We start from the raw sequence: 11,064 nt of genomic DNA, 5'->3' as shown, positions 1-11,064 counted from the left end.
ACCAGGCTTTATCGAACTTTACCGGGCCATTACAATGCTTATCGGGACAACTCGGACAAGTGAGCCAACAGGGAACTATTGAGTCCCACTGATGCTTTAGGATGCCATCCCGAGTGTCGGGATGTCATCAGCTTTCCCTCTCCTATTCGGGCATGCTTATCGAGAACTATCATCAATCGACCCATGGATAACAATCCAACTCGAGACTTTCCCGACACCCATCCATCCAGACATAATCGAGGCTTAGACCCTTCTGAGTCCTTGTCGAATCAAAACGGTATACCAGGTGCTACATCGAACCTCTGACCCATGGGAAGGGGCGCAATGCCGACACATCCATGTCGTCTGACACTGTCCATGAATCCCATTCTCGATGGAAGACGTCCAAGACACTTGTCTTGTAACGCTCGTCCACGCCATGACACATGCATGTGCCATGGGGTAGCTCACTTAGGCCACAAGGCCTAGGGGTGGTGGAGAGCTGACACCATTCCTCCCCCTATAGTGCATTCTGAACACCTCTTTGCTACCCATGCATATGAAATGTGGCGAACAGTCATTCACCAACATAGAACATCCATCTGAACTCTGATTGACATGAAATTCAACGTGCTTGAATATCTCATCAATATGCATCTAACTCTAGACCCGCTCGTCCAAACTCGCGATAGAACCCCACCTTCCGAGGTCACGGCCCGGGGCCCATCTCGCCCTCATTAAGCTTGTCACTAACACTAGTGATGACATGGTTGCTTGTCTTTTTGCTTAATGTTCAACATGGCATGCTTGCCCACTTATGTTGGTGTGTTGGATGATCTAAGTCCTCCTCGATCGTATCAAGGCCCTTCTCTTGGCCCTCTATCTTTGCTAGATGTGTTGACACTCACGTGTCGCCACTGCACTATCTACACAAGTGGGTTCACAATCTACTATCTCAAAGTTAGATTGTGACACTGTGCATGGCCTGTTCTGCCATTTTTTATTTACCCCTTTTCACATATTTTCTTGCACTAATACGAACTTTGACCATCCTAAGGGATATTTTCGTTATTTTACTCTTCATTTATCCTATTTTGATCCAAACAATTGATTTCTACAAAATAAGTAAATAAAGCATCAAAGAACACATTTTAGCAATAAAACTAACCAAAATCTAAACCTAAAAAAGCACTTTTAAACTACTTTTCAGTACAATAACCATTTCAAAATGTGAACCCTGAATCCTAATTTCTCTTGAGTATGTTCCCTACTGAGACCAACATGGTGAGTAGGTTGATGTAGACACTAGTGTGTAATGGTAGAGAAAATGGTGGAAATTAGAAGAAAAGAGGAAATTTGGAAGCTTGACTTTTGGGGAAAAAACTTGGAAAATTTGGCTAAGTATAAACCTATATGCGTTGGATGCGTTGGATGATGGATGCGTTGGATGCGTTGGAAGGGCGGAATGCGTCCATGCGACTGAAGGAAGGAAAGTTGAAGTTATGTGTTGGAAGGTTGGATGGCACCAGGGTAAGCGAGTACGCCGGCAAGGCATGCATTGGAAGGATGGCATGCATCGATGCACAGCACCTAGCCAAGCGCCCATGCCAAATGGCCAGCCTATGCGTCGAGAGCCCTGCCGAGCGGCCATGCGTTGAGCGCCCATGCAGCCGAGCGAGCCCTGCGAGCGATGCCCAGCGCCTATGCCAAACGCCATGTGTCGATGCCAAACGAGCCTTGCGGTGATGATGAGTGAGAAATGCGTCGAGGACGAGCGGCCATCCTATGCGTTGGTGGTGGCTGGCTCTTGCGATGGCTAAGTTAGGTTGCGTTGGTGGTGGCTGGCTCTTGCGATGGTTAGGACTTGCAGTAACTAAGTGAGTTGGCTTGCTATGCATTGAACATCCAAGGGTTGTGGACGCATATGAAAGATGAGCTCACATAGAGGATGTCATCAAACATGTGTCTTCTTGGGAGGAAACCTTAAGCCTTAAGCATTTGAGGTGGTTGCATAAGAGGACATGCAAATTGAGCCCCCTTGTGTTGGCTATGTAGGAGAAGGACACTTAGATTTCGTTGATCAAAAGTTGTGTTGGTAGTGTGAGGAAGAAACACTTGGACATGCAGCCAAGTAGGAGGTGTCGATCTTGGAGAGTGTTTGGACGCCTATAAATAAGGACAAAGACTCTTTTTTTATATCACAATTCAAAAAGACACTAAAAAGAGTGGGAAAGTTGACTAAACATTGCGTTGAGAGCAAAATCCATGTGTTGATCATAGAGCTTCAAAGAGGATGTAATGGACAGTGAAGTCTGGAAAAAAGTACAAACTTGGGACGAGAAGTTCTCCCAAAATACTCGTACATTTGGAGTGATTCCAAAGCCACCTGAAAGCTCTAAAAGTCTAGTTTTCATGGTAGGGCGGCCGAAGAAAAAGCTCTAAAGGATTGGGCTGGAAACTGAGAAGAAGACAGAAGGGTCAGGCTGTCAGATAAGCTTGGGCCAATCTTGGAGATTTTGAGATTCCGGCCAAACCACGAGGAGTTCTGAGCTCATATTTTAGGTAAGTTTCTTGAGACATTTTAGAACATGTTTGTAGAAGGAAGTATCTCGAAATAACTATGAGTAATCTAAGTTGTAATCTGAATCTGGATTCTAGGGGTGTAAAAGGGAGCCCGAGGTAAACAACGAATTTCTAGAGTGAAAAGTTCCTAAGCGATCGAGGTGAGTGACTAAAACATTTGACTAAAATATTTGACTAAATATTTACAATGTTTTAAAGAAAGCATGTTTTAAAGAAGATTATTCTCATGCCAGCTAGTTTTACAAAGTAATTTCCAAGCAAACCATGAGTTATGTTTTAAACGCATGCATGTGTGGGAAGTTTGTTGAAAACATATTTATATGTGTTAAATATACCCAACATGCGTTAGTATCTTTAAAGCCATGTTTTTATATATGTTATACTTTACATGCTTTAAAGAGAAAGTCATTTATGACTAGTTTTACTTAAAACGCGATACCGAATGACATTTGAGAAGGTATCCGCCCAACTAGATACCGAAGGACATTTGAGAAGGTATCTAACCAACTTGGTACTGAAGGACATTTGAGAAGGTACCAGACCAACTTGATATCGAAGGATATTTGAGAAAGTATCCAAGCAGCTCGATACTGAAGGACATTTGAGAAGGTATCTGAGCAGAAGTACCTAAGGTATGACGGTACTTAGTATGGCCACGTGCACATAGGTATTTAAAATCAAAGATTGAGCAAAAGGGTTCTCTCTTGACTAGCAGTTGGTGTTGGGATTATTTTTAACCACAGCAGGGTTATCCTCAACTAAGAAACAGTTTTAATGTTTTATGATTAAAACAGCTTTATATGCTTTATGCTTGGAAAAGGTTTATACTGCATTACAAGGTACTGTAGAAGCTTATATTTCAGTTTAAACTCTTTATTGAGATTTTGCATGAGAATCAGTTATCTTTCTTAAATCACTCACTGGGCTAGCAAGCTCACCCCATTTTCAAATGTTTTCCTTTCCCCCAGGTAGCGCTAAATCCTCAGGAGATAGCTCTGCATCTGCTCTGCCACTAAAGGATAAAGATATTGTAACCCGTCGGTTTAGGTGGTTACTGTAAATATTGTACACATGATTCCGTTGTTCATATAGGGACTAGGATTTTTGGGCTTTGGGACTTATGAATCTAGTGTTGTAATGACTCTAAACATGTTATGTTTCTAAATTAATAAATTTTAGCCTAAAGACATTCCACTGTATATGAGTTATATCTTGGTATCAGAGTTATTCCGCAAGAGTTATTAGGCAGTAAGTGTCAACCAAAGGGTTGATAACTGCTACAGTCACGCCCTTTCCTAGGCTCAGAGCGTGGTCTGGGGCGGGGTGTGACAGCTTGGTATCAGAGCATAAGTTTCTAGGAAGGTTAAGGAATTAGTTTATACTAGCTTAGTATTAAAGCATAAGACTTTGGGTGAAAGAGAGAGTTCATGCATTAGATTAAGTCCCATAAGTAAGTCCCTAACATGTGTACTTAATAATTAGGCAAAGATGCTGAGGAGAAGTGGCAGGCTGAGCAAGCAGACTGAGGAGAGGAATGTTGACCCTACCAGCAGAGGTTCTGAAGCTAGACGGGACCCAGATCCAAAGGGGAAAAGAGTTAGGACTCAGAAGAGCAGGAAGCGACTTCGGCAAATGAGTCGAGTACTCCACGGGTAGATGTAGATCCCTAGATGGAGGATTGAGTGTTTGATAGAATCGCTCAGAGATTGGCGGCGAGTGTAGGATCGATTTAGACTGATCCAGAAAAGAAATTCGACGTCTAGAGGTTGAAAGCTTTAGGTGCCACAACGTTCGATGGAGCCACAGATCCAGTAGATACTGAGGTCTGATTGGACTTGATTGAGAAATTTTTTAAGGTTATGAGATGCCCTGAGGCCCGTAAGGTCGAGTTAGCGATATTCTTGCTGCAGAAAGGGGCTGAGAAGTGGTGGAACGTGATAGAGGCCAGAAGGAGTAGTTCGAAAACTATGACTTGGCCTGAGTTTAGGCAAGTATTTAAGGATAAATACTACCCTAGTGCTTTTAAAGAAGTGAAGAGGGAGGAGTTTCTTAGGCTAACTCAGGGAGTGATGATGGTTGCTGAGTATGAGCAAAGATTTACTGAGTTATCTCAGTATGCCCTTCCGATCATTGCGGAAGAGAAAGAGAGGTGTAGAACATTTGAGAATGGCCTAAGAAGAAAGATACGTACACCCATTACCTCTACATCTAATTGGGTGAATTTCACTCAGTTAATTGAGACCGCTATCTGAGTTGAACGGAATGTAGCGAGGGAAGATATACTCTAGCCAGATGCGGGACAGTTTAGGACACCTAGAGAAATGAGAAGTAGGAGTTTTAGACCCTCGTTCTCTGGACAGTCGGGTATGAGGAGTTTTGGAGGCATGAGCCAACAAAGCTCAGGTCGAAAGAGGTCAAGACCTACAGTTGGACCAAGTAGTAGATCAGTATCGGGTCGTGCTAGCGAGTCAGTAGCTAGTACAGGAAGGAGACCACTTTGTGTAAACTGTGGTAAGCCCCATACAGGAGTATGTTATGGCAATAGGAATATGTACTTCCAGTGCGGACAAGCGGGGCATTTCAAGAGAGATTGTCCTCAACTAGGTCATGGAGCACAGAGTGGGCAAAGAGGAGTTACCTAGACTGTAGACAACCCAGAGCGACCGGAACTAGAGGTGAGGGATCTGGTGCAGCTAAGTAGAAAAGGGTAGCTGAACGACCCCAACAGCAATAGCAACAGCAGCAGCAGCAAAGTAGAGTATATGCTATGACAAACCAGGAAGCGGAAGAGGCTCCAGGTGTCGTAACTGGTACGATAGCTTTATGTAAACAATTCGCTTATGCATTATTTGATCCTGGTGCTACACACTCATTCATATCTAGCATGTGTGCATTATATATAGATAGAGTGTCTGAGCATATGAATGATGATTTGTTTATCTCTACGCCTGTAGGAGATACTCTAGTTGTACATGATTATTACAGGGATTGTGAAATAATTCTTGAAAATCGGAGTTTATGGGTTGACTTGATTCCATTAGAATTACTAGAGTTTGATGTTATCTTAGGTATAGATTTCCTAAGTAAACACTATGCCACTATTATTGTTTTAGGAGAGAAATAGTGTTTAGAAAACTAGGTGAAAAAGAGATAACCCTGGTAAGAAGTAAAAGAATACTTCCCAGAAGTTTAATATCAGCAAAAAAACTAGGAAACTGCTGAGTAAAGGATGTGAAGCCTATTTAGCCTATGTTTCAGTTTCACAGAATCAGAAACTGCGACCTGAGGATGTACCTGTGGTACAAGAATTCTTAGATGTGTTCCCTGAAGAGTTACCAGGTTTACCACCTGACAGGGAAATAGAGTTTACTATTGAGTTAGTCCCGGGTACAGCACCTATATCCCAGGCACCATATAGGATGGCACCAATGGAACTAAAGGAGTTGGAACTTGTGGATAGAGGGTACATTAGACCTAGTTTACAGAGGCTTTGATGCATCTTCTATCATTTTTCCTGAACATCAAGCCCTTCTCAGGTGTTGACTTTAGATATCTCAGAATCCGGGTAACAGCTTCCATGTGTCTCTCACACAGGGCTTGCATAAATTGGCTTACCAAACTCACAGCATATGAAATATCAAGTTTGGTGTGTGAGAGATATATCAGCTTCCCTATAAGTCGTTGATATCTCTCCTTGTTCACTGGGACGTCGTCTACTGAGTTTACCAGATTACTGTTAACCTCAACCAGAGTATCTGCAGGTTTACATCTAGTCATCCTAGTCTCTTGTAAAAGGTCTAACATATATTTTCTCTAAGACACTGAGATCCCTTCCTTTGATCTTGCTACCTCCATGCCTAGGAAATACCTCAAAGAACCAAGATCTTTAATCTCAAACTCTTATTCCATCTTCTGTTTCAACTTGTCAATTTCTACAGAATCATTCCCTGACAGAATAATATCGTCAACATATACGATTAACACTGCTACTTTTCCTGGTGCTGATTTCTTAGTGAACAAGGTATGATCAGAGTGACCCTGAATGTACCCCTGGGTTTTGACAAAGGTAGTGAAACGATTGAACCAGACTCTAGGGGATTGTTTCAGACCATACAAAGACTTCTTTAACTTGCACACCGACTCCCAAACTATGCTTCAAACCCTGTAGGAGGGGTCATATAAACATCTTCTTCCAACTCACCATTTAGAAACGCATTTTTTACATCCAACTGATATAGAGGCCAGTCTAGGTTCACAGCAACAGAGAGAAGAACCCGAATAGTGTTGAGTTTTGCCACCGGCGGGAAAGTTTCTGAGTAATCCACCCCACATGTTTGAGTAAATCCTTTCACAACCAATTTGGCCTTATATCTGTCGAGAGTCCCATCAGACTTGTACTTGACTGTGAACACCCATTTGCACCCGACTGCTTTGTAACCTCTAGAAAGAGCAACTACATCTCATGTTTTGTTGGTCTTGAGGGCCCGCATTTCTTCCATAATTGTAGTTCGCCATTCAGGAATTTTCGGAGCCTTATACACATTTCCCGGAATTGTCACGGTCCAAACTAGTGGTGAAGGCCTTGAATCTTGTTGACAAGCTACTGTAAGATAAGATGCTTTTCATAGAGTACTTGGTGCAGGACTTTGTTCCCTTTCGTAGAGCAATTGGTAAGTCTAGGGTAGCATCAATTTCACTGGTCTTGTTACCCTTTTCCTCTGTATTCATCTACTGCACATTTTTAGTCTCCTGAACATCATCAGGGAGAAATTCATTACTCTCATCCCCCCTAATTTTTCCAAGATTCGTTGCATCGTCAGGGTTCACTGCATTACTTTTAATAGAGTTATTATTATCAAGAGTATGGTTACCTTGAGTTGGCTCTAGTTCTGACTCTTGAACACTTTCCAGTGGAGCAGCAGGGGGAACTATTTCCTTTCGTAGATTCTTCCGATAGTAGGTTATCCAAGGAACTTGTTTTGTAGGAAGGATAGGATTGTCAGGAATAGGTCTGCCAGGATTAGTGTCAGGAATTGGTTCAAGAAACAAGTCTATAGGAATGGAATAAGTGGATGACGTGTTAGCCTCTTCACTCGAAGTTTCCCCCTGAAGAGGACTAACAGGAAAGAAAGGTTTATCTTCTTGAAAGGTGGCATCCATAGTGATAAAGTACTTTCGAGAAGATGGCTGATAACATTTATAGCCCGTTGATGGAGCGGATACCCAACAAAGACACATTTTTTAGCTCTAGGAGTGAATTTACTGTAGGTACCATGATCATGGACAAACACCGTACACCCAAACACCTGAAAAGGAACATCTGGAAAAAGACGAGTAGAAGAGAAGAACTCTTTGAAATGAGCTAAGGGAGTCTGGAACTTGAGAACTCGGGAAGGCATTCGATTAATGAGATGGGCTGCAGTGAGTACACATCTCCCCATAGGTATGAGGGTAAGGATTCAGGAATCATGAGTGCCCAAGCAACTCAATAAGTTGACGGTTTTTTCGTTCGACCACCCTATTTTGTTGTAGGGTATAGACACAGGAGTTCTGGTGGATGATACCTTTAAAGTTTAAAAACTCACGGAGGGATTGATTAACGAACTCACGGCCATTGTCACTCCGAAGGATAGCAATCTTGGCATTGAACTGGGTTTCGACCGTGGTGTAAAATTGTTGAAAGATTGTAGTCACTTCAGACTTATCCGTAAGAAGGAACACCTATGTAAGACGAGTGTGATCATCTATGAAGGTGACAAACCACCATTTACCCAACACGGTTGTGATATTAGATGGGCCCCACACATCACTATGTATCGAGTGGAAAGGTTGGGAAGGTTTGTAAGGCTGGGAAGTAAAAGACACCCGAGGTTGTTTTGCACGAATACACACATCGCAAGATAAAGATGAAATATTAACATTACGAAACAAATGTGGAAATAAATACTTCATATAATGAAAATTTAGATGTCCAAGACGAAAATGCCATAACAAAAAATCAGTTTCAGAAATAGTAAGGGAAGACAGTAAACAAGCGCTAGATAAACTCCTAGAGGAAACATCCTTCGAGAGGAAGTAGAGCCCCCTACTGTGTCGGGCAGTACCAATCGTCTTCCCCGAGCTCAGGTACTAAAACAAAACATTATCTGGTAAGAAAACGACATTGCAATTCAGATCTCTGGTTATTTTACTGACAAATAGCAGATTATAAGATATCTTTGGCACATGCAAGACATTTTGTAAAATTAACCCTTGAATAGGAGATAAGTGACCTTTCCCAGCAACGAAAGCAAAGGACTCATCTGCAATTCATATTCTCTCACTTCCCGCACTTGGATAATAAGATAGGAATTGATCGGATGATCCAGCTAGGTAGTTTGTTGCTCCTGAGTCAAGAATCCACGATTCATCCCCTTCAACCAAGAAGCTAAAGGACTGAGAAGTATCTGATTGCATGACATTGCCGGTTTTAACCATGCTTGACTCTACCTGACTGGTGGCCGATGACATACCATCCTCTGTTTCACTGACAAAGGCCCGACTGGTTTTAGATTTATCATTTGTAGGTCGTCGTTTGCCATTCGATGGGCGATCGTGTAACTTCCAGCATTGATCTTTGGTGTGCCACAGTTTCTTACAGTGTTCACAGATTGGTGGGGACTTTCCATTCTGTTTGTCGCTTTCTGGTCCCGAAGACTTGGCCCCAAATGCAGCAGAATCTAAATGGTTGATGCTAGTGCCACTTATAGCACTGGTTCTGTCCTCTTCTAACCTGACCTCTGAGCATACTTCCATCAGAGATGGTATTGGTCTCAGTCCCAAAATCTAACTTTGGACACCATCAAATTTAGGGTTTAAGTCAGCCAAAAAATCATACATCCGATCCACCTCATCAATCTTTAAGTACTAAACTCCGTCAACAAGACAATTCCATACGACTTCGCGGCACAAATCCATTTCTTGCCACAGCAGGGACAATTTATTGAAATAAGACATAACGTCAAGAGTCCCTTGTTTGCACTCATGAACATGTTTTCTCAAGGTATAAAGACGTGAGGCATTTTGCCTCTTCGAATAGAACTTCTGGACAGCTTCCCAAATATCCCGAGCGGAGGCTAAGTATAGAAGTGACTTCCCAATATGAGGTTCAATGCTATTTATCAGAATTGAGCGAAGAAGAGAGTCATCTCCTTTCCATATACGTTCCTGGGAATCACCGGGGTTTGGTCTTGGTATTTCTCCGGTTAGATACCCAAACTTGTGACGTCCCTCAAGGACTATTCTTACCGATTGGGACCAAGAAAGTAATTTTGGTCGTTAAGTTTCTCACCAATAGAAATCCCTGCAGAGTTTCCCACAGAACCAGACATAATACTTGCTACAGGTAAAGTAGAGTAAGCATTTACCGGTGTTTCTGAGCATAAAGAGAAGTCTGAATGTGGATGAAAACCAGTTGCAGGACTTGTCGTGGATCTAAGAGCCGATATTTGCTGCTATAAGTTTGCCAACTGTTGTTCAAAGCCAACGGTTCCACCAGAATTTGACATAGGTTGGTTTTGCCCATAAATCCCTGAAAAAGTAGCTTCATTTTGGTTAAAGGAAGGACCAAAAGAAGGCCTGGGAATTGGCTGACCATACTAGTTCGGCTGGACCGGGTTCGGTTGGACCCAATTCAGTTGAACCGGGTTTAGTTGAACCAGTTGGTTTGGTTGGACCGATTGGACCGATTGAGAAGAGTGGGTCATCCATGCAGTAGACGAACGATCTAGTATGTGTGCTAGGGGCGGTGGCTGACTCGCAAACAGAGGCTGAAGTTCGACTGATCGAAAATCACGAGCGGTGAAGTTCGACTGTGCAAGAACTTCATGGTGGAAATCAGATGGGTCTCGTTGAATCGGAGGAGAAATCGTGCGAAAGGGATCGGCTGGGTCGCGGATAGTGAGGCTTCGATCGATCGCTGGCCGGGTCGAATCTGTGAGTTTCGTTGGTCCGTGCATCGTGGAGGAGCCTGGATTCGTGCGCCGATCGGGTCTGTGAGCTCTGTTGGTCGAATCTGCTGAGGAAGTCCACTGGCTGGAGTTCGGATCTGAGTTGAGGCAATGCGGCGTGAAAATAATGCTCAACGGCTTCTCTTATGGTTGCAGCAACGCCAGCGTTCATGAATCCCCCTCATTCTAACGGAGGTTGCTGTTGGAGTCTCTAGTTTGTTCTCATCAATGACGGTCAAGACTTCGTCACCATGCTCTGATACCATATTGAAAAGAGAAGAGAAGAACAAATACATATTTACGTGGAAACCCTACATCAGGGAGAAAAACCACGATAAGAGAATCTTTATTCTTTTTAATTTTCTGATACACGGTACTCAACATAGGACAGGTATAAATAACCAAACTGAAAAAAACCCTAAACAGTAGACACTAAGAAAAAAACTAAAACGCCCTTAAGACTAAAACACCATTTCAACACAAGAGATTGTCCCTCATAATTTTAATTTTCGTG

Source organism: Benincasa hispida, chromosome 2, assembly GCF_027475165.1.
Source record: "Benincasa hispida cultivar pf3 chromosome 2, pf3_genome.v1.1, whole genome shotgun sequence".
In the NCBI taxonomy this organism is placed as follows: domain Eukaryota; kingdom Viridiplantae; phylum Streptophyta; class Magnoliopsida; order Cucurbitales; family Cucurbitaceae; genus Benincasa; species Benincasa hispida.
The sequence above is the reverse complement of the archived record's forward strand: the minus strand, read 5'-3'. Positions refer to the sequence as shown.